We start from the raw sequence: 24,178 nt of genomic DNA, 5'->3' as shown, positions 1-24,178 counted from the left end.
AGATGGTTTTGCTTTGCTTTTTCATTGGGGTCCAACTGTATTTCCCTCATTAAACAGTATATCATGTTTTTTGCTTCCTTAATTTTTTCTCTGTGCTCACGGGATAGATTGTCAATTTTGCTGATCTTTGCAGATGCTTTGGGCTGTGTTGCATAGTTCGACATGGTGGTTGTGAATTGTTCCCATTTTGTGACTTCATTTGGTCCAGTGCACGCCATAAAATGTTGGTGTGCCCTTCCTATTAAAATTTCACCCATCGCTACCGAGTACCCATGAGGTTGAGGTTGAAATCCCCTGTGAGCACAATATTAGTTGTTGATATTCCCATAATGCATTCCTCCAAGAAGTTGTATAATTCCTTTACTGCTTTTTTTTCCCTTTAGGGTGGATGTAAGCATTGATAAGAATGCAGTAACTGTTGGCTTTCTCTGAACCTTGGGGTGCTAGGGCCAACTTAATTGCAAGATTAGCTTCTGAAGAAGGACCAATTTCTTCTATCCTGACAAAACTAGTGACTGCTACATAAATCGCTAGACCGCCTTAGCCCGTACTTAGCTGACCTTTTGGCATTTGTGAAAAAACGTAGATATCCCTGGAGATGTGGAGGTTCGGCAAGCCATGTTTCCTGTAGGGCCACTATGTCGAAAGATCTTATATAAGCTACAAATTCTGAATCCAGTATTTTGGTGGCTAAACCGTTGATGTTCCAGGAGCATATGCAGAATAGGGTATCCCCTGCATTTTTTAGAAAACAGAATTTTGTATAAATTTTGGGTTGGAACGAAGATTGATTTATTTTTTTGCTCCTTTCTGCATTAACCGTAATGTCACTTTTTGAGTTGTTAGAAACAGGCTTGTCCGATGTTATGTCTATTAAGGAGCTCTGTTTAGCTGGCGGAGACCCTTAGGTTTCCTCGGGTGCCTTAGTTGTTTGTTTGCGTTTTTTTGCTCCTCCTTTACTCTTTGGGCCTCCTCGAACCCTTCCTGATCTCATTTTGTGGGCTCGGTCCCTTAGTTACGAGTTAGTAGATAGGTTGAAGGGTGTCAAGCGAGACCAAGTGGACAAATCTCCTTATGTGCCCTGTTGGTGCTGTTTACGCTGGTTTTTTCCAGGCTGTTCCAGCTTTAACCCCCCGTGTGGCTGTCAGCACAAACAAGCCCAAACCACCCCCCAAAAGGCACCCCGCCAATGAACTGGGGCTGGAGTTGTTGAGTAACCAGTAAAGCCAATGAAATCCAAACTCCTCTTGTCGGTTAATGGCCTGATTGTTCGGCCGCTAGCTCTCACGCCCCTTTGTTGCAGAAAAATTCCTGTCCTCTGGCTCCCGGGCAACCCAGACTGACCTCCCTGACCAGCCGTGCCCTGCCTTGCTTATCTAGCAGCCACCCGCCGCCGCTGCAGGAAGTGGCGCTAGATTCAGGACAGAGTGCAAGGCGGGCAGCTCGGCAATCTGGTGAGATGGCAAACGGGCGGACAATGGGCAATGGGCAAATGGCAATAAACTGAGTGGAGGTCGATTAGCTAGCAGGTTGGTGTGAGAACAGAGAGACCAGAAAGTCCTGGGGATCAGTGGTAGCTACCCCATGACAGTTCGGTAATTCAATTGCACTATAGTGCTGGGGCTAACCTCTGATTTGCTAACCGCTGTCCGGGCGACCGACTGACCGACAATGTGATGCAGGCGATGCAAGCTCAGCTAGCTCAGCTAGCTCGGCAGATGTAAGCAGCGGGCAGGTCTCTCTCCCCTTCTCAGTCGCTCACGAGCCGCTCAGCCGCTCAGCCGCTCAGCTGCTCAGTCTCTCTGCGGCTCTGATGCGATACAATGCGGAGCAGGGGTCGGGGCGGGGTCAGGCGCTCCCGCGGTCCCGTGGTCTGCAGTCCGCGGTCCGCTCTGATTTCCCAGCTCCCAGCAACCCGTCTCCATCTCCGCTCTGCCCCACGCAAAGAAAGATAATGAGCAGCAACCCCCCCGCGGGGTCTCAGCAGCAGATGCCGAGGCGTATCAGTGACAGATGCCTGCGGACCTCCCGGTTCACCGCTCACCGCTCAACCGGCCAGCACCGACGCCTGACGCCTGACCAACGGCTGACCAACGGCTCTCAACTGCAGCGAACACAAACAACGGACCAGATCAGCAGAAACCACGAAGGAGCGCCAGGCAAGAAGGTGAAGCATAGACAGAGACAGAGAGAGGTAGTTAAGAAAAGGAAAAATGAACTTTCAGTAGGGAGCATATGAAGCCAGTACCTACCGCGCTGGCAAAAGTGCATTAGGTATCCTCGATCTGCCTGGCATTCAACAAAGGTGAAGTGACTCTGCTGCTGCTAAGAAGGGTTTCCTGCCGTAGGATGTCCAGTAGGCAGGGTATCCACAACAAAAATTCCTGTGGCATCTCTCAATGTAGATCTACATCCTTCCCACAGGATCATGGAGTGGGGAGGAAGGCTGGAGCAGACATGCAGAGTGGAATCAATACAAGGAGGGGAACAAAGCTAGGACAATATTTTACGGGGTCCAGTGTACTCGTCCTACAGACTAATGACACAAAGGGATGTACAAAAGTTCCCCGGGAAGAGTGACAGAGAGGGGTGTGTGTGCTAGTGAGTGGGGGGAATCCCCTAGTTGGAACTAGAACCCTCACACACCCAGCAAGCTAGGTGTCATGCTTCATCATATGGGCTCTGCTCCTCGTCAGACTGGCGCTGCAATGTCTGACGGGCTCCCGAAACCGGGGCTCTTTATCGGAGATCTTTTGTTCCCGCCATATGGTGCATGTGTGTGAGAGGGCCTGGGGAGTGTGGTCGTGACGTGGGTTTTAAGTTAAAAAAGGTGAGTCAGTCCACATATAAAATTTATTCTCGTAGTAGACTCCCTTGGTTAAAAACAAAGAATGGTGGTATGGGAGGGGAGAGACAATGACCCCAGTACTACTAAGGTCAATTGGACTACTACCCTCAATTATCGGTCGACATGTTTCTTGCCTGATGGCAATTCTTCAGGACCTAAATAGGATCGTACCACACAGTGAAAATACTAGTGACAAATATATATACAAAAGTGAAGGGTTAAAACTTGCAGGTAGGTATATGACCGTGTTTCAGTCAGTAATACCAAGATGCAGGCTAGTCAGTCCTGCTGCAGTTTGCAAAAGCCCTAAACCGGATCTCTGGTGGACCTCTCAGTCTGCTCCCGTGGGACTGGCTGGGGAGGTATAGTACCTCCGGCGGCAGCAGTCCAAACGGTTCCACCTACCCCACGAACAGCGTCTAGGTAATGACGCAGAGTGTGTGAGGGTTCTAGTTCCAACTAGGGGATTCCCCCCACTCACTAGCACACACACCCCTCTCTGTCACTCTTCCCGGGGAACTTTTGTACATCCCTTTGTGTCATGCAGAGTGGAATGACAGCACACTAAAAGGGCTATGAGGAATGGGGTTAGAGCAGAGCTGGACACCCACTGCCCCTCATGGTGGCGGCAGTGGTGTCATGTTGTCAAGGAGTGCTAAAGCTGCCTATCTCTCTTTTTAATACTTCACTAGATTCGCACGGCACCAAGCTCAGATGCCTTTGGAAAATATATTAAAAATATTCAAGTCACCAACTTTAGAACTTCACATACACCTGGTTTACTGTCCTACAGAGATTTCTTAGAAATTTTAAATTTCTGTGACAAAACTAAACCCATGGGCAAGTTGTCCACTTAGAGAACCTTATTGCTCGTCACCAAAGAACTGGAGTTTGGGTCAAGTCAACCAGGAAATGAAATATTTTGGATATAATCTCATCACTGAGTATACACCCTCCTTTCTTACAGAAATCATGCAGAATATGTGTGACAATTTATAATTTCCTAATCCTAAACTGTGCAGCACGTTTTAAGTTTTTATTTTCAAGGTGTGGCATGGAATGCTACACAGGGAAATGCCCTGCATGACGGACAAGGATGCCATTATTTAGATATGTCTCATTTGTTCCATGCTCATTATTCGTCTTACCACATCACGAGTGAGTCAGTTTCATGATGAATACTGCCCCATAACTCATGGGTGGGGCTCTGCTTGGGGTATATAATCACCTTCTTGAGACAGAGTAGACACAGATCAGAGAATTGCTGCTCCAGTTTTCCTTTGAGAGTGGATCGTGCCCCACAGAGCCTGAAAGAACCATGTCAGCCAAGGGCGGAGGACACCACCAGCAGCACCAGCAGAAGCCCCAGTGCCCGGAGCCGTGCCAGCCAGAACCCTGCCAGGAGCGTGAGTGATGCCAAGCAACAGCACTTTCTTAATTATATATATTTGATTCAGAGGAGAGTGCTAAACAATACCTCTGTTTTGCCGCACTAATTAGCGATTAGCAATGTTCTTCAATGACACCGCATCAGTGACGTAGGCAGGCATTGCATGAAATATGCTGATGCACTGAGAGACTGTGTAGGTGTTTCTCTGCTGATGTACCTCGGAATGTACTGATGTAGCAGAAAGATCAACATATACAACTGCAGGTGAAGCTGTACATAAAGGACTGTGTGATGAGACTTGTAGAGCTGGGCGCTGGAGTACTGAAAGGGTGTTCATTCTCTGAGTAATAATGGTAAATCGAGGGAGGGGTCTCCCAGAAGGAGGGATGTAAGATAAATCAGCAATGAAACGCAATAATGTATGGGAATTAAGCATTGGGTGAGAGCAAACACAAACCTTTAGACAATGTATTATGTATTGGATTAAAAGAGGGGTAGACTATAAACCATATATTGTGTTACACCAATCATGGAAACTGCAAGCTGGATGACGAAGCAATCAAAATTAACATCTATATTCAGAATGTAGGTAAATATTTTGGAACTTTGAAGTTGCTTTATCTAGACAGAAACATTTTGTTAGAAAAAGTTTTGAAATTGTTAACTGTATATGCATTGTAAAATCAGTATGAAAACATTTGTGGGGCTCTTTTGAGTTTCACAATAGGGCCACCAAACTGACAGGGATCTGCAGTATCAGTTGGGAAATGTTGCTGAAAATTCTACCATCAACCCTTTGGGAACACTCCCAGGGACATTGCAGTGACAGACAGGTGGCCATAGAATAGTGGTCTGCTAAACATTCATTTTTTGCCATTCAAGTCCAATCCCCGGAAGCTAGTTTATTTTGTTTAATGTTTTGTAGACTGATGTGTCAAACCATTTACCTGCTATCCAATACTTAAGTACGCACAGTGTAAGTCATCTATCTTCCTTCCTGTGTAAACCGAAAGACTAAATGGAGCCCAACATCATATTAAGCCATAGGAATCCATAATCATCCAGGAATCCAACAATTTAAAGCAGTAGAGTACATCCCTCTTTCAGAGTGTACAAATGGCGTACTGCTCTTCTTTCCTTTACATTTAACCATAATCAAAATTTTTAAATTCAGCTTAAAATTGCCTTTTCTTAATATATTATTTGTGATATCCAAATCTCTAGGATATCAGGTTTGGCTTCTGCATTTTGTATCATCCAGGCAGGTACTACTTTGTGTTCTCTACTGGGTGGTAAAATATCAATTGGGTAAAGTTTGGCTTTTCCAGTCAGTTTCTTGCTCTGTGAACTGATCAACTCAAGACCCTGAATTACTGAGTTTTATATTTCATAGTCTCATTAAGATCCCTCCCTAATTCCGAGGGGGCTACTAATAAAAGTTGCTGCCTCCACTGGCATTAAGCGATCCAGGAGAACGCAATGATCTGCTTAGTATCACCCTGAGTGTGCAACTGCTGAAAGATGCAAACATCCCTGGGTGATGCTCCAGAGAAAAAGGGGGATTACTGGGGGAATAGAACCCAGAATTGCTGATTCCTCTGATAACTCGTCATTCCTAAGGAGAACCTCAGGCTGTGGATTTAAATTCCCCCATAACTCTGTCCCTGTGTTTGCCAATGCCCCTGATAAGGGGGACCCTGTAATGAAGTCCATAAATACTGAAACATTCAAGAGTCCTTCAAATTTTTGGGAAATACACAGTAATTACCTATTTGATTTTCACCCCATTTTCTAAATTGTTCTTACTATTCATTTCAGCCTGTACACCAGTTCAACAGTGCCAGGACCGGGTAGTTCAGCAGTGCCAGGACCAGGCCCCAAAGTGTCCTGAGCCAGGTATGGAAGATGCACCACAACTGTCATGTTGATAAACTGTTTATCACCTATTTCATAGACTAATCCTTTGTTAACTTATGTTTGTCCTAATATCAACCTGTGCTGCAGTTTTCTAAATGTAAATTATAATGATATAGATTTTTGAATTTGACCTTTCCCACATGGAGGTCTATTTGCTATGATATGCAATATGAAACAAAGTAATAATGTGAATAAGTACATGGTTAAATTAATGCGAAAGCATTAGTGTTTAATCATCTATCAGATACGAGGTATGGATTTTCAGCTCTCCATGCAAATAGAATTTTGCCAACTGTAGCACTCCCAGTACAATGAAAAAATTTTTTCATTGTTTAATATAATTTGTTACAATAACTAGGTGAAACTGTAAGGGTTCTGCATTAACTCACACAACAGGAGTGCTATGCTCACTGTTTATAACAAAGTCTATGCAAATTGAACTTTTAATAAGATTCCACATGTATTAACCACATACAACTCCTTTCCAGTGAAACCCTGCAACCCTTGCCCGCCCGAGCCTTGCCAGGACCAGCAGAAGCCATCCCACCAGGGTGGATGCAAGAAGTGATGTGTACAGCACTCAGAGTCAACATACCTCACCAGCTATGCGCAGCACTGGAAAGTGTATGTTCAGGACTCGCATGAAACATGCTAGAATGCTATACCACTTGCGATATTCAGACCAGTGCCTTCCTGACTAACCATATATTTAATTAAAATGTGAAACTTTATTTATGATTACTGTTTGGAAATTTTGCAAGCACCAATATTAAAATCTTTCATCAAATAAACTGCCCCATGCTGGTTCTTTGGCCTTGTCATAGCTAATTGCTTAGAACATGAATCAGCATTATGAACTGATTACAGTACTTCTGATTAAACCTGCTAAATATAGTTGTACGGAAATTTTTGAGGAGAGCATCTAAATTATTGAAGAGACACAGCAAATACTTGGAGCGAGATTCAGGGAAAGGGAGACCTGATGTTATAAACATATGTACCAAAAGAAACTTAGGCAACACAAGAAATTGCACAACCAGCTGTGATGGTGAGAAATTGACGCCATACCATATCCTCCGAGAATATACAGGTCCCTTAAAAACCTACATTACGTTGTTGTATTATTTGTTTTGGTCTGTTTTTCCTATGACTTTTCATTCTTCGGAATGCCATGTATATTATTTCCAAATACTTGGTGAAATGTCGTGTTGTTTTCCTGTTACTGGAACCCGCTGTGCTGTGCAAGCACTAAAAGTAGTCCCCACCCTTGCTTCTGTGCATGTTCACAAAGAACTGGACATATTTCAAAAAGGAAATTGGCCTCACATTTGAGGCTTCCCTCATTACAGCAACAGCAAGGGCTACTCTAGTGGCTCTCTGAATATCGTTCAATGAACATAAAAACGTTCTTGAAACAACAACAAAAAGTGATACTGTGGGAGCTGAGCCCTAAAAATATCCAGAACCCAAGTATTTGATCACCCTGATTTTTACCGAAAAAAATCAGCACTGCTGTATCCAGTTGATCTAGTGGTTAGAGACTTAACTGCTCATCAGGAACACACAACTTAGCAGAGTTAAATAAACTACGCTCTTGAAAACGTGACCTCTTCGCCGCGGGCTAATTCCCCCGCGGCGGGGGGGGGGGAGCTACCCGCGGTGCCGCAGTAGTCATGACCAGCTGAGCTCGTCATGACTCCGCCCACTTAATGGAATGCCCCGCACAGGAGGGGAATTAGCCCCACGTGGGCATACCACGGCCGTTATGACGAGCTCAGCTTGTCATGAGCACAGCTCCACTGTGCCTCATCACGAGCTCAGCTCGTCATGAGCCTCCAAGAGGTTAAAGAACTGAGTTATAGAGCAAAAATAGGACAAACAGTGAATTTATTACAGAATATTCAAAATGTGGTACAGAGGAAAATGCATGAAATGCCATGAAGACCCAATTACAGAAGTACAGAAAAATGAAAATTCATAAACCTAATAATCTGTAAATAAGCAGAACCTAAATAAAAAATTCTAAGTGTCAAACTCATAAAGAGTATGGACAGCATCCCAATAGCAAGTCTAAAGCAAAATGAACAGAGTCTTGGAGGAAAATGTAAAATCACCCAGAAAATAGTGAAAGAAACATCCCACAAAAAACAGAAACCCAAAGGTTTTATAGACAAATCACAAAAGCTATTAAGAGGTTCTGCAAATTCAGCATGGAATGATCAACGTTAGGCGCCCCACTCGCTCAGGGCCAGCAGCTGAAAAATAAAACAATATTTTATCATTGTTTTATTTTTCAGCTGTTGTAAGGAGGGGCAGGGCCAGGGTTATGGGAGTGGGAGTGGGAGGTGGAATTGTTGGTGTACTTCTAAGTGCGCATGAGTGTTTGGCTGACCGTTGTAGGCCGGCCAACCTCACATGCGCACTTAGGTTTCTCCAATCCAGCTGTATTGCCTGGGAGAGATGGCTTTTCAGTGATACACTGATTGGGAGGAGCAATGGTCAGGAGCAAGTTGAGTAGAACACCAGAAACTGCATCTATTTTTAAAATGTTGGTGTATTACATAAAAATGTGGCATAACTATTCATAGCATTATTTACACTCCTCAGTGACCTAGGTAATTTGTTCCAAGTGCAACATCATAAGTTCATCATTAAGATTCTATGCTTCATTGAAAACAATAATTATAAAGAATAATTTTTTCACAATATTTTTACATTTTGTACATTTTGAAAACACTACAATAATACCAACCAATCCAGAGGTAAAGCTTTGAAACAAGCAGAGACCTCTAAACAAGCCAGTACCTCACCTACTTTCTTCGCTGAGGGTTCTTGGAAACTAAAAGGTTTGCCCTAACGTACAACAAAATTCAGCCAAGAGTTGTTTTCCATTGAAGCAGTGACAGAACAAATCCATAGAATGACAGTGAGGGTGGAATGGAAACCCTCAAAGAAAACAGCTACACTTTACATAGAGGAAAGAGTAAATGGTGGCAAGAGGAGTCAATCCTCGAGAAGGATATGATTCTGATGATCATTGTATCCAGCTTGCAGAAGGCTATCAGCACTTGGGGTCTGGCAGCACTAGAAGTGTTTTGCCATCATTTCTATTGTTTATAGGACCAGAGCCCGACAAATAGAGTTCAGCTCTGTCTTCCCATTAGAAGGGAAGAAGTTGACATTCCTTCTAGGTGGGACAATTTCTTTTTTCCTATTAAATAATTTCAAATGAAGAACAAAATGTGGACTTCTATATCATCTCAGCCTAATTGACTGAATACCACCCCTTTACTTGTTTGATTAGGTCATTCTGTTCCCTGTACAGATAACTCATATTTGGGTTTCAGAGGACCGGGGTAATACAGAAGGTGTATTGGATATAGAAAGTTAAGAACTGTTCTGGCTTCTTTCTCTTCATAAGGTTAGTCAAAGATGCTACCATTTCTGAACAAACTTGAGGCAGTAGCCAGTTGTCCTTAGGTGAACTAAAACTGTGTCTTGGTTAGAAGCTGAAAACACTGAAATGGTAGTCCACACCCAACAAATCTTTACATTATCGCTTTGTCACCGTCAGAGAAGTTGAAAAATGTTGGTGCCTAATTTGACTTCAACTTTTCCTATCATGCAGTGAACTTGGTGTTTCAGTAGACTCTCAGCTTAACTTCTTTAAGACACCACGCTTGAGCTTTCCTGCATCTTTGGCCCATTGGCTATTCTATTGCAGAATGTGGCATGACATAATTCCACATAAATACAATCATGTTAGCCAGGCCAATCTATAGCCTACCAGTAAATAAGTGGATTCAAATTAAGGCAGAATGTCAGCTGTCAAGAAGTGGAAGCAGAATGTCACCACCTTTCATTTTTAATTGTATCTATCTTCCATATTTGATCTTTCTCCTCCTGGGGAAATTTAAAAAGGACATTTGGCTCTGTAATGGAGTGCTTCACATCACTGCTCTTTCACCAACTGCAGATCTGGAATCACATGACAATGATATGGGATAGCCCTAATAAATCCCTTCATGCCAATCTCATTGTGGGTGTGTGCATGTGTGTGAGAGAGAGAGAGAGAGAGAGAGAGCGCGTGTGGATGTGTGTTTACATGTAGGTGAATGCATGTGTGCATACATAGGTGCGTGACTGTATGTGAAGGCAAGTGTAAGAGTTCTGCCCATGAGATTTTGGCAGCTATTCATAACATATTCGGGTCATCCTTGGCATGATCGTGCTAATCCGTGACAAAACGATATTCCTAGAACATATACAGTATTGTATTCTGAGATAAAAAATGTGCATTTGAAAGCAAAATGTGCATATTTTCATAAGCTGGCAAACTGATATTTGTGAACAGCGTGCTTGCTTTTGCTCGATTAGCAGATCTTTTAGTGATTATTACAACTGCTGTTTAAAGCAAATTTGTAAGTGCAGTATAATTTGTTTGCTGTCCTAACCTTAAATTCTCCATAATGTTAGGAGGAGCACTGCTGTTCGAGCCTATAACATCTGTCCAGCTCTTCATTTCTGCCTGAAATGGCAAGATTGGATTTTTTTGAGATTTTTACCCTGCCACTCCTAAGGGGATCCTAAGGCATAATTTGTGATTGTGATCCTACCAGAAAATAGTATGATGGAGACAAATTTAGCGATATGAAATGTAGACAAATAGACATATTCCTTAAATTCTCTTAGAGCAGAAAAACCTTCAACACATCTAGGGAAGGTAAGGGCTTGTTGACCATCCTTGAATATTTGATACGGTCTCTAGAATTGTAATCCCTCTCCATCTAATAAGTAGATATCAGGCAACCAAGTATGAGCAAAGGAAGGATTTTTATTTCCAGTTTCCAACCAAAAGAGACATGCACTTGACGTTCTGAAGATCTCTTTCTTAAAGTCTTTCAATAAATGTCCAGTGTTCCTGTATAGGGCCCTTTGATACATTCCTTTCCAGTAGGAAAGATTGTTTCTCCCACCTTTTATTTCAAAGCAAAGTCTATTGGGTCGAGATTCCGACTTTCCGTGGATGAAATAGTTTTCTCCAATATAGGTTGTCTATCCTAAGCGGATTTGGACACTCCAAGGACTCCATTATTCCTGTAATAAGATAAAGGCCAGTTCAGGGAGATTCTTATCTGGCCAGCATCTTCCTCCAGACTGACTTGTTTGCCTCCTTTATATGGTCTGAGGGTGGAGGATCCCCCCTACTCCGAATCAGTCAATATGCTGTTGGCTCTGGCTTGAAATCTGTTCCCTCCTGTCTTGGGCATTGGCTGTATAGCCATTTTTCACTGAGGTAGCTTCTACCTTTAAAAGGCTTAGCACCACACTTCTTCCCCCATTGTGTATTGATTCCTGATTCATGGAGACCAATTTGCTCACCTTATCATCGCTCCTTTTTCCATATTGTATACCTCTGGAGCCCCAAGGTAAGTCCAATGAGGTGCCATTTCCCAGCACCCTACCCCTCCCAAAGTACGTTCGTGGGAGACAAAAGTCTTATCTGTGTTTGCGGCCCTTTCATGTTTCCTGATTGGGGAGGGGGGTGATAACAGTTATAAGTAAAATTACTTGTCATGGTTAATTGCAGTTTTCCAATGTGCCTAAAAGAAAAAAATGTGGATGTAATTTGTGTAGCATTCAGGGACTTAGCAGGCTGGGGATGAGGATGCTACAGTGTTCCCCCAAGACGTAGCATTGACCCACGGGCAAGTTATTCAGGTCAATGTCATTGCCAGAGTCTCTAGCACCAGTGAAGTGAAGTGAAGTCGACCATATAGTTTTCAACCCACTAATGTTATGTTATATGTTATATTATCAGCACTTATATAGCTCATGGATACCCAAAGGCATCCCAGCGCTGATAGTACGGCACATAATACTTTATCAGGGGGGAACCTATAACTGGGAGAGGTTTGGAAAAAGCCAGGTCTTGAGCATCTTCCTGAAGGGAAGCAGCCAGTTTTCAGAGCAGAGAGAAGAGGGGAGCGCATTCCACAGTGAAGGCGCTCTATACGAGAAGGATTGTCCTCCCATTCTCTCCCTCATAATGCAATGGATGATCGCTAGGTGGCCAGAACTCTGGAAACATGATTGAGAGAGAAAATTAATTGGGTGTCAATCAGCATAGGTGACTATTGAGATTCTAAATGGAGTAACGATATCTGCCAAATGTCTCATATAAACATTAAAAAGTGTGGGGCTCAGAGAAGAACCCTGAGGTACTCCACACTTGAGTGGGAGAGGATCGGGAAGACCACTGTCTTCGAAGACCTGAAAAGCCCTGTCTTGCAGGAATGATGTAAGCCATAAGAGTGCAGTTCCTTAGATTCCAATGTTTATCAGTCTATGCACAATGATGTTGTGATTTACGGTGTCAAACTCCGGGCTTGGATCGAGCAGGATGATGGCAACCAATCCTCCCTGGTCGAGTAATCTCTTGGATTCTTCAACCACTATTAAGAGGGCAATCTCTGTACCATGATTGGGTCTAAACCCAGTCTGGGTAGGGTAGAGTAGGTTGTGATTCTCTAGATGAACGGAAATATTCTGGTTAACATATTTTTCCTCTATTTTGCTAATAAAAGGAAGGAGAGAAATGGGCTGATAGTTCCCCAACTCCAGAGGGTCAAAGATTGTTTTTTCCAGCCAGTAATGCTTTGACCGTAGTGAGTTTACATGACGCAGGGACGTTACCTGAGGTGAGAGACAGATTTATCACTTTACGCATGGTGTCGTGTTCATGCTGTTCGCCGGGAGGTACACCAAACACAGTACACAGGTTAGTCGGGTATTCTCTTTATTGGCATCTCGTGCAGCTGCTCGTCAGCACGTCCGTCCTCGTCCCTGTCCTGGTCATTGTCCGTCCTCTTCCTGTCCCCTCACCGGATCTGGTGTCCGGTGACCTGGTCACTCTCCCTGAGGACCCACAGGGTCTTAACGCCTTACTGTCAGTCGCCCACACTGTCGGGTCACGACATCTCCCCCGTTGTTGCAAACAAATGTTCATGACACTTTTACCAGAATCACTGTCGCCCACCATTGACAGTCCTCATTCACAGTTATATTGATGGAGGGGAAAGAATGAGAGAGAGAGAGAGAGAGAGAGAGAGAGAGAGAGCGAGCGAGCACTGGTCGCTCTACATCTCTTCAATGAGTCTCTGTTGTTTACTGCATGTTCTTCGTGATCTTGTGTCTCCATCGCTTCCTTGTCCTCTATCTTCCTCCTTCCATGCGGCTGCAGTTGCCGCTGCCGTTTATTCTTCCTCCGCCTTCAGCTCCTTGAAGTGCGAGCTGTTTATTGTGATTCGTTGTTGGTCGGAGGCAGCCGTTATCATCGATCCTTTCACTTTCGTCACCGCCAGTGAGTCTTTGGAGAACCGGTTTTCCGATTTTTGATATTGTTTCTGTCTCACCACCACCAGGTCTCCTTCATTCAGTTTCGATGCGGACGCATGTCTCCGTTGATCCGCATAGGCTTTCATTTTCATCTTGGCTTCCTGATCTCTTTTTGCACTGTCGCTCCGATCCGCACTCATCTTCGCCTCCATCTGTGGTAGTCTTGTCTTGCTCGACCGCCTTAGCACCAGTTCGGCTGGGCATTGACCTGTGGAGCTGTGAGGGGTATTCCTGTAATCCTCTAACACCTGGCCCAGTGCCTGCCCAGTCGATATTACCGTCAGCTTTGCTCTTTGTATTGCTTTCTTGATTGTCCCCATAAAGCGTTCTGCCCTCTCATTGACCTGTGGCTACAGGGGCGTTATCTTCAGATGCTTGATCCTCAGGTAGTCCAGGAACCTGATAAATTCTTCTCCTGAGAGTGGTGATATCTTGGCGCTCTGATTGCCATATGTTGTTACTAAGGCCTTGCGATCTGTTATTTTCGTTAATTGCTTCCCGTCGATGAACATGTGGTAGTGCTCACATGCCCACACCACTGCCAAGCTCTCTTTTTCTGGCTGAGAGTAGGCTCTCTCAACGTCTGACAGGCTTTTGCTCCCATGTGCCACGACACATCGTGGTGGTTCCTTGCCTTGGTTGTGTTGTGCCAGTATCGCACCCAGTCCCACTGTGCTGGCATCCACGGTCAGTTCGGTGCATAAGTTCTGGTCGAAATACGCCAGGTGATCCACTGCTGTTACTGACGCCCTTATGTCTTCGAAAGCCTTGCTGCATTCTGTTGTCCCCTCTCTTAGGATGCTTCCTTTGTCAGACATGTGGCCTTGGCACATGGTGGCAAAATGATTTATTCTATTGCATTTCCGGCATATCTGACCAAACGCTGGGCATGCTCCTCGGTGTGAAAATTCCAACCCGCATCTGTAGCACTGTGACCCTTGTTGTTTCTTTGCCATTTGTTCATTTGACCCCTTCTTCCAGTGTCCTGATCAATCATTGTCTGTTATTCTGTGAGCTTGTTCAACTCGTCGTTCCATCTGTCTTGCATGTGTCGTTGCTCTTGCTTCTGCTCGTGCCAGTTCCAAGATCTTTTCTAGTGTTGCCGGCTCCTTTAGTATTCTTGTGCGAAAATCAGTGTCCTGACATCCTTCTATTATTCTTAGGCGGATGGCCTGCTCATTGTCGTATTTCTCCAACTCACAGTGGGTCACTAGTTTTCTTAGCCTCGTTGTGAAATCATCCAGCGATTCGTCAGGCAGTTGAAACGCTATGTTAAAGCTGTACCTTTCGAAGTCAATGTTTCTCTGTTTCCCTTTGTATGTTTTTGTTTCACTTGTTAGTAGCGTTACTAAAAGGTCATCTACCTCATCTCCTACCAGGTTTAGGAACAGTCCCAGTTGTTTAGCTTCTACCACGTCAGTTGCTTCCATGTACCTTTCAAATTTGGCGATCCACTTCTCCCATCTGATTCCCACCTGTGGCTCCGAGACGCTAAATGGCAGTGGTCTGCGGTACTGTGCGCTTTGTCTGGTCTCAGCCATGTTCTTTTATTGTGTTTGTGCCTTATTTGTGCTTTCTTCTCTGTTTTTTCCTTTTTTTTTCTTTTGTTCTTTTCTTGTTCTCTTTATTCTCTTATTGTGGGGATCTTTTTTCTTGTCCCTTTACTTTTCTTTCTACCTATTTTGTTTGTGCCTTATTTGTGCTTTATTTTCTGTTTTTCCTTTTATTTTATTTTGTTCTTTTCTTGTTCTTTTTATTCTCTTATTGTGGGGATCTTTTGTCCCTTTCCTTTACTTTCCACTTCGTTCCTTTGTTTTTCTCTTTATTCTCTTATTGTGGAGATATTTCTGTCCCTTTCCTCTTCTTTCTACCTCTGTCTGCCTTTATTTCTCTTCGGTTTCTTTAATTGTCTCTTTTTAGTGTTATTTCAATTGATTTCCTCTTCGCCTGGCCTTGAAATGGTTGCCTCTATTGTTTCTTATGGCCTATTTCGTCAATGTCCCATTTAAAATGGCCGCCGCTGTCGTTCTCCCGAGATTTCGCGATCGAAATCTCGCCTGTCTGTCCTCAAAATGGCCGCCACTCCAGTTCTCTCTTCTCATTGGCCCAGCCGCCTGACTCTGTAATGGCCGCCGAGACTCTCGCGAGAGCTCGCGCCACTAGCTTCGAATCGCGCTCTTGTTCTCAGCGCTTACCGCAGTCGGCTGGATCTGCTCTCGGAGGCTGTCGGGGTGGACTCCCGTGTTGCTGCTTCTTTTTCCAGCTGATTTTCGCTACTAGCGCATCCAGGGTGTGCACCTTGTTTTTCGATGGCGCCTCAGTGGACACGCGTCGATCCGTCTCTTGACCTCATTGCCAGTTGTCGTGTTCATGCTGTTCGCCCGGAGGTACACCAAACACAGTACACAGATTACTCGGGTATTCTCTTTATTGGCATCGCGTGCAGCTCCTCGTCAGCACGTCCGTCCTCGTCCCTGTCCTGGTCATTGTCTGTCCTCTTCCTGTCCCCTCACCGGATCTGGTGTCCGGTGACCTGGTCACTCTCCCTGAGGACCCACAGGGTCCTAACGCCCTACTGTCAGTCGCCCACACTGTCGGGTCACGACACATGGCAAGGAGTATCTCATCAGTGGCTATATCTATAATATGTGGAGGGGCCAGGTCACACGGAGAGACAGATTTAATTTGTTGGAAGATCTCTGTTAGCTTGTGAGAATCAATTTCGGGAAATTACATTAATCCTAAATCATAAGGAGGCAGATGAGCATTATTGCACAGAGGGGATGAGGTGGGGTGAGCATGAAATAGACCACTGATATCTTGAATTTTCTTGTAAAAAAATTTGGCTCGATCGTTACACTGTCCGGGTTGGGGTGTTGGATTAATACAGGTGGACAGGGTGTTAAGTAAAGTTTTGGCAATGTGGAAAATTTCCCCTGGTGAGTGGTTTGCCAGAGTGAATTTTCTTCAAAGTAAAATGCTTGAGCTTTTTACATTTCTGTTTTGTAGGTTTGAATAGCACGTCTGTAGCACTGCTGGTTAACTTCCCCATAGTACTGCCCCCATATTATCTTTGCTCGTTTACAGTGTTGTTTAAGTTCACACAGCTTAGGAGTGTACCAAGGAGACATTTTTTTCCTTGGCTTGTTTGGTAATCACTCTTTGGGGGATGATCTGATCCTCCAGAGTTCTGGTAGTGAGTACTGGCTTAACTGTACGCATCTCGATACAAGAGCCTTCTTAAAAACCATGGCTTTTAGTACATTTATGTTAAAATAGGAAACAAAAAAGCGCAATTTTACTCAATTTTTCGGATTGTTCTCTATAGGAGTATACCTAAAGACACAACCCATAGTTACTTTCACATAGTGGGATACATATTGTGCACCTAAAGCTATGGGAAGCTTGTGGGCTTTTGTAATTATCATGGTGTTTCTCTTGTAGAGCTCCTCCTTTTGACATTTTATCTGTGAATAATTTACGTATAAATGAAAAATATAGAATGCACATTTGTTTAATGTTACTTTTCCTTTCAGTGTGATAACCAAGTCTGCTCAAATATATCCACAGTAATTAATCTGAGCTACATTCTGTGGTCTAGATTTATTGTTGTGAATAAAGTTTGATGGAAGCTAACAATTTAATTTCTCTTTTTTAGAATATAAATCAAACAACCCAGTTTCATAGAATAAAAATGAGTAAAAAGGGCATCGGGGTACTTTCTGCTAATTGTTTATTCCGAAAGAATCAGTATGAACCACATACTGTTATATAAGCTGGAACAGAGTGAGATGGTTCAGAGAGGAGCTTCATGCGAGGACACTGAGATAAGACAGGCCGTGGAGAAATATTTCACCGCCATCCCCTGAAGGCTAACAGGAAGTACTTTCTGCCTTCGGCTGCTGGGGCCATATCAGCCTTCAATCCAGCAGAGACAAGAATAGTAGACTAAGCAATTAAACATTCCTAATATCTTTGCATTCATTGTGCCAACATGGCCTCAGAGAGGGGTTCACCCAGAGTGTCTGTTCTTGTCTTTAGTCACTTATGTATTTATTTTATTTTTTTGCAGTTTTATATCGCGAACTCAACCAGAAAGTATCAGAGCGCTTTACATTAGCACCAGTTGCATTACAGCCGGACACATTCATTCTTAGGCACGGGGAGATTACATGATTTGCCCAGAATCACAGGATGCTTGAGGGCAATCTTAAGCATCCTATCTCATGCAACCGGCTCAAATTAATCCTTATATGGCACAAACAACTTGGGTGATGACGCTGAGACGTTGAGCCATCACAAACTTTTGCTATGAATTACATTCAAGATGATTGTTTGTTGTTTCAAATATTAACCTATTTGATACTATTTATGAGATATTTGTTACCATAGTGTTTAATTCAAAGTTGCTTTAATCAAATTGTAGCACAATAATATTTTATGTAAATTTCATAGAAGCATTTAGTCAATCATACATTATACATGTACTTACTTACAAAGCTATTATATTGAGCAAAAACTTCAATTCTCGATACGTGTAAGACAGTGTGAACCAGCTTGGAAACTTGACTTAGGGTTTTTTTTTGGTGCTGAATTTAGCTTAGTAAAATATAAGGTTGGGGTTGATTTCAAGTTAAACTTTCAATATGCTGGAATATTTACTGCTCAGTGGGTTGCGAGGTGGTTGCAGCCCAGCTAGCTTTCTGTCTCATGTTGGTACATTGACAAAATTCAAGGGGTGTTTTCGTTCCTGTATTCTGCAGAATTCAGAAATCATACCAGGCTGAGGAGCTGAGATCGCCCATGAACCGGAAGATGAGGCTTATCACAGGCGCCCAAAGAAAGAGTGTAAGATTTGATGAAACAAGCCCTGAAGACCGCTGCAAAAAGAACTATTGATGGACAGAATGCAGAACAATGTCATACATTTACCCCAGAATAGAGATCTGGGCCTAAATCCATTGTTTTTTTGCTCACCATGTCATTCCAGTTCGGACCAAGCATATGCAAATCAGTCTTGACCCTGCACCCAATGGGAGCAGTCCTGCCCGAACTGCCAGGCCAGGTCCTCCCTGGACTGGAAACAAGCATCCTAGGACCGGTTTCGGGATTTCACCCCTCTTCAGCCAGAATAGCTAGATTCCAGTGGCATGGAGAGCAGGGTCTCCAAGACTGAGCATACCCATCCCACTCGGGGTGACAAATGCAAAAAGAAGTATTGATGGACCGAATGCAGAACAATGTCTTACATTCACCCCAGTACAGAGATCTGGGCCTAAATCCATCGTTTTTTTCCTCACCATGCCATTCCAGTTTGGACCCAGCCATATGAAAATTAGTCTTGACCTGGCGCCCAATGGGAACAGTCCAGCCCGAACTGCCAGGCCAGGTCCTCCCTGGACTGTAAACAAGCATCCTAGGACAGGTTTCGGGTTTCACCCCTCATCAGCCAGAATACCTGGATTCCAGTGGCATGAAGAGCACGGAACTCATGTGTGACCATACCCGCCCCACTCGGGGTGGCAAATGCAAAAAGAACTATTGATGGACAGAATGCAGAACAATGTCATACATTCACCCCAATACAGGGATCTGGGCCTAAATCCATCGTTTTTTTGCTCACCATGCCATACCAGTTCGGACCCAGCCATATGCAAATCAGTCCTGACCCTGCGCCCAATGGGAACAGTCCAGCCCGAATTGCCAGGTCAGATCCTCCCTGGACTGGAAATATGCATCCTAGGACCGGTTTCGGGGTTTCACCCCTCTTCAGCCAGGATGGCTAGATTCCAGTGGCATGGAGAGCACGGGACTCATGTCTGAGCATACCCATCCCACTCAGGGTGACAAATGCAAAAAGAACTATTGATGGACAGAATGCAGAACAATGTCATACATTAATAATAATAATAATAATAAAGGATTTTATAAAGCGCCTGGTGACGCCATCTCGGCGTGTCCCCGCGCTGTGGAGAGAGTAGCCGGGGAAAGTGAGCGACCTAAAGGGTAAAGAGGTGAGTTTTTAAGAGTCTCCTAAATAAGGTCTCTGTCTCTGCCAATCTGATGTGCAGAGGAAGAAGGTTCCAATTTTTGGCCGCCAGCGCACGAAAGGAGCGCCCTCCCATTCTGGCTTTATTTATCCGGGGGGCACACAGAAGCCCGGTACCCTTGGAGCGCAATTCTCTGTTGGGCGTATAGGGGATTGCAAGATCCTTCAGATAATCAGGGGCTACCTGAGAGGTAATCCTGTAGCATATGAGGAGCGCTTTAAACAAGATCCTCTTTTTTATAGGGAGCCAGTGAAGGGCCACTAGTGTAGGCTTGGAGGCAGCTCTTCTGGGAAGCCTAAGGACCAATCGGGCCGCCGTGTTCTGGAGAACCTGTAGTTTTTTAATGTTCTTCTCAGTGGTCCCTAAGAGTAGAACATTACCGTAATCGATACGGGAGGTGACTAAAGCTTGGGTCATCGTGCGTCTGGCCTCTAAAGGAAGGAGGTCCAGGGTGCGATTTAAGGTTTTTAATACACCAAAACACTTCCCTGCTAGCTTCTGGACGTGGCTGTCATAGGAGAGTCTGGTATCAACCCATACACCCAGGTTCTTTGCTTCCTTACACGGAGCAGGCATAGCACCTAAACAAGGAGGCCACCAGTCCAGGGTCCAACTAGCCGAGTTGCCCCCAATCACAAGCACCTCTGTTTTAGAACCATTGAGCTTGAGGCAGTGTTGGTTCATCCAGCCTGCAAGCTCCTGCATGCACGTTTTGAAATTAGCAGCAGCCAAGGTGGGTGCCTGGGATAGGGAGATAAGGAGTTGGGTATCGTCGGCATAAGATACTAATTTTATGCCGTACGATTGCACCACCTCCGCCAGCGGGGCCATATAAAGGTTAAACAGGGTGGGGCTCAGGGCAGAGCCCTGAGGCACCCCCTGTTCTAGAGAAATGCTGTCCGAGAGGGAGTTGCCTCTCTGAACCTGGAAGCTTCGGTCTATTAGGAAGGATTTAAGCCATCCCAATGCCGCCTTGGTGACCCCAGCCTGGTTTAGACACTGTAGCAGGATGGAGTGAGCTACAGTGTCAAACGCAGCACTGAGGTCCAGCATTATGAGCGCCATCGTATGCCCCTCATCAGCTCCTGCCCGAAGCGTTTCAGTGGCTCTCAGGAGGGCTGTCTCGGTGGAGTAATTAGTCCGGAAACCGGACTGGGAGCTATGCAGGGATTTATTAGCTTCAAAGTGAGTCATAAGCTGTTTATTTGCAATTTTTTCGGTCACTTTAGCAAGATAAGGCAATAGAGAGATTGGTCTCAGGTTTTCCAAGGTGTCCTGACTTACATTAGGCTTCTTTTTGATTGGTAATACAATTGCCTTCTTCCAATCAAGCGGTAAGTGCGCTGATGAGAAAGACAACTGAATTATGTGCCTAAAGTAGGGTTCTAGTACCTGTAAGCTCTCTCTGAGTACTTTCGGGGGGGCAGGGTCACGAGGGGAACCCGATTTGACGCTCTTGCAGATGTTTATAAGAGTATCAGAAGGGGGAACCGAAAAGTATTGGAGGCAAGACACAGTAGAATTAGCAGCAGCGCTTTCTGTGAAATCACGGCCGGATGGCAGCTTGTCAGAAAAACTAGCATAGATGTTGGTGATTTTATCTGAAAAGTAGCGTGCAATCTTGTTGCAAGTTTCCACTGAGTTATTGCAAGGCACATTATCATTAGAGAGCACAGAAATTTCTTTAAAAATTTTAAAAAGCTCTTTAGAGGAGTTTTCTGCCTCCCCAATGCGTGTCTTGTAATGCATGGCTTTAGAAATACGGATTTTTTTATAGTATTCCTTTTGCGCTTGTTTATATTGTAGTTTAATAGCTGGGCAAAAGTTAATACGCCATTCGCGTTCTAATTTTTTGCAAGCGGATTTGCTTGCTTGGAGTTCTGCAGTGTACCAGGGAGTGGATTTCCTGGGGTTATTGAAATTTTTCAGGTTGCGCGTGGGAGCGGTTTTATCTAGGGCCCTTAGAATTCTGTCCTGCAACTGACTGTAAGCTATTTCACAGTCAGTGCTATCAAGAGAGTCTCCTGTTCCAATCAATTTGTTGAACGTGTCCTGAGAAAATTCTTTCCATTTCCGGCACTGGTACCGTAGGTCCGTGTCATTTTTTTTCGGATCGGGCTCAGATCTCAGCAGGTGGAATGGAACGATGGAGTGATCTGACCAGGGTACCGGGATAGGAGAAAGAGCGTGTACTCTGGAAACGTTCCCAAAGATGGGGTCAAGGAGGTGACCTAGTCTGTGAGTAGGATCAAGATTTATGAGATCTAACTGCAGAGACTGGAGAGCAGACCTGATGTCCTTCGCTCCGGAATCGAGGGGGTCATCAAAATGAGCGTTCATATCACCTAGTACCAGGAAATTATTCTTCCTAATAGCAAGATGAGCAGCGTTTCCTAGAAGGCTGGAAGTAAAATCATACAGTCTCCCGGGAGGTCTGTACACAAGAATGCCAGAAATGGAGAATTGGGGGTTTATCAAGATGGTAAAAAAACCAGCTTCACAATGATCTATGATCAGAGGCGATAGGGAGCATTGCATGGGGGTTTTAGTGGCAATAGCAATTCCACCTCCCCTGCCATCCTTCCTGTCCAGTCTGGATAGGGAGTAGCCAGAAGGCATGGCTTCGATGATGTCCGGGTCGGAAAATTCCCCGAGCCAAGTCTCCGTAAAAAACATCATATCAAAGCCATCATCCTCCAATAGTTGATATATTTGTATACCATGTTTGCCAAGAGAGCGGCAATTAATCAAACCAGCTTTAGCCTGTATTATAGAGCCAGTCCTGATGGGTGGCTCGTTTGGCGTGAAGGAGCATGAGGGGCAGCCATGCAAGAACAGCGCCTCCATGGTGTGAGAACAGGATGGGGTGACTCCCGGACGGAGATCTAAAAGCTCCTGTCTATCGTACCGTATACTGTGGGGTGTAGACTGGCCGCAAGTCGTCGCCCCGCGCCCCGTCCTGTCGCGGACGGGCGCAGACGGGCTGGACTTTGGCTCGACTTCGGCTCGCTTCCGGCGCGCCCGCTGCACGCGTCCGCTGCGCGGGCGCGGACCCCTACACATTTATGGGAGGGGTAGGGGCGACTAGAGCGCAGATCTTAGAGCCCTGAGCCCGGAAGTGTTGGGCTCCTCCTCCACCCTCCGCAGCAAACGCCCAAGATGGACGCGGCGGACCGGGGCGGGAGTTAGTCAGTCGCAGTACCCCTAGATCAGGCAACAGGTGAGGCACAGTATTTTAAAAGTTACACAGCAATACACTCAAATTTTAAAATTAGCTTAAAATCGCCAACATTAAAAAAACGCTATTGATTCAGCGCTGCAGTGCAAGCTATGTGCACACAGCGTCAGCGGAATAAGGACAGCCACTGCCACCGGCTGACCTCAGCTCCACAGCGCGAGTGCACTAGAAGGGAGTATTTATGTGAAACAGGTACAGCGCGACTAGAGCGCAGATCTTAGAGCCCTGAGCCCGGAAGTGTTGGGCTCCTCCTCCACCCTCCGCAGCAAACGCCCAAGATGGACGCGGCGGACCGGGGCGGGAGTTAGTCAGTCACAGTACCCCTAGATCAGGCAACAGGTGAGGCACAGTATTTTAAAAGTTACACAGCAATACACTCAAATTTTAAAATTAGCTTAAAATCGCCAACATTAAAAAAACGCTATTGATTCAGCGCTGCAGTGCAAGCTATGTGCACACAGCGTCAGCGGAATAAGGACAGCCACTGCCACCGGCTGACCTCAGCTCCACAGCGCGAGTGCACTAGAAGGGAGTATTTATGTGAAACAGGTACAGCGCGACTAGAGCGCAGATCTTAGAGCCCTGAGCCCGGAAGTGTTGGGCTCCTCCTCCACCCTCCGCAGCAAACGCCCAAGATGGACGCGGCGGACCGGGGCGGGAGTTAGTCAGTCACAGTACCCATAGATCAGGCAACAGGTGAGGCACAGTATTTTAAAAGTTACACAGCAATACACTCAAATTTTAAAATTAGCTTAAAATCGCCAACATTAAAAAAACGCTATTGATTCAGCGCTGCAGTGCAAGCTATGTGCACACAGCGTCAGCGGAATAAGGACAGCCACTGCCACCGGCTGACCTCAGCTCCACCTCCATCTCAGTACAGAGATCTGGGCCTAAATCCATTGTTTTTTTGCTCACCATGCCATTCCAGTTCGGACCAAGCCATATGCAAATCAGTCTTGACCCTGCGCCCAATGGGAGCAGTACAGAGATCTGGGCCTAAATCCATTGTTTCTTTGCTCACCATGCCATTCCAGTCTGGACCCAGCCATATGCAAATCAGTCTTAACCCTGCGCCCAATGGGAACAGTCCAGCCCGAACTGCCAGACCAGGTCCTTCCTGGACTGGAAACATGCATCCTAAGACCGGTTTCGGAGTTTCAACCCTCTTCAGCCAGGATAGCTAGATTCCAGTGGCATGGAGCGCATGGGACTCACATCTGAGCATACCCATCCCACTCGGGGTGACAAATGCAAAAAGAACTATTGATGGACCGAATGCAGAACAATGTCTTACATTCACCCCAGTACAGAGATCTGGGCCTAAATCCATCGAT

The 24,178-nt window shown here is 45.1% G+C and overlaps 2 long non-coding RNA genes across 2 annotated transcripts in view; one reads left to right on the top strand and one right to left on the bottom strand.

Annotated features, from left to right (window-relative positions):
- Positions 1-24,178, bottom strand: part of LOC144754943 (uncharacterized) — an 875,965-nt gene that overhangs the window by 809,874 nt on the left and 41,913 nt on the right. The window lies entirely within an intron of this gene.
- Positions 4,113-6,848, top strand: LOC144753396 (uncharacterized). Its single transcript, XR_013594333.1, has 3 exons — positions 4,113-4,254; positions 6,057-6,134; positions 6,644-6,848. It is a non-coding gene; the product is annotated as an uncharacterized LOC144753396 (long non-coding RNA).

This window comes from Lissotriton helveticus, chromosome 5_1 (genome assembly GCF_964261635.1).
Source record: "Lissotriton helveticus chromosome 5_1, aLisHel1.1, whole genome shotgun sequence".
NCBI classification, from domain to species: domain Eukaryota; kingdom Metazoa; phylum Chordata; class Amphibia; order Caudata; family Salamandridae; genus Lissotriton; species Lissotriton helveticus.
Note: the sequence above shows the minus strand (reverse complement) of the source record. Positions and strands in the feature narration are given on the sequence as shown.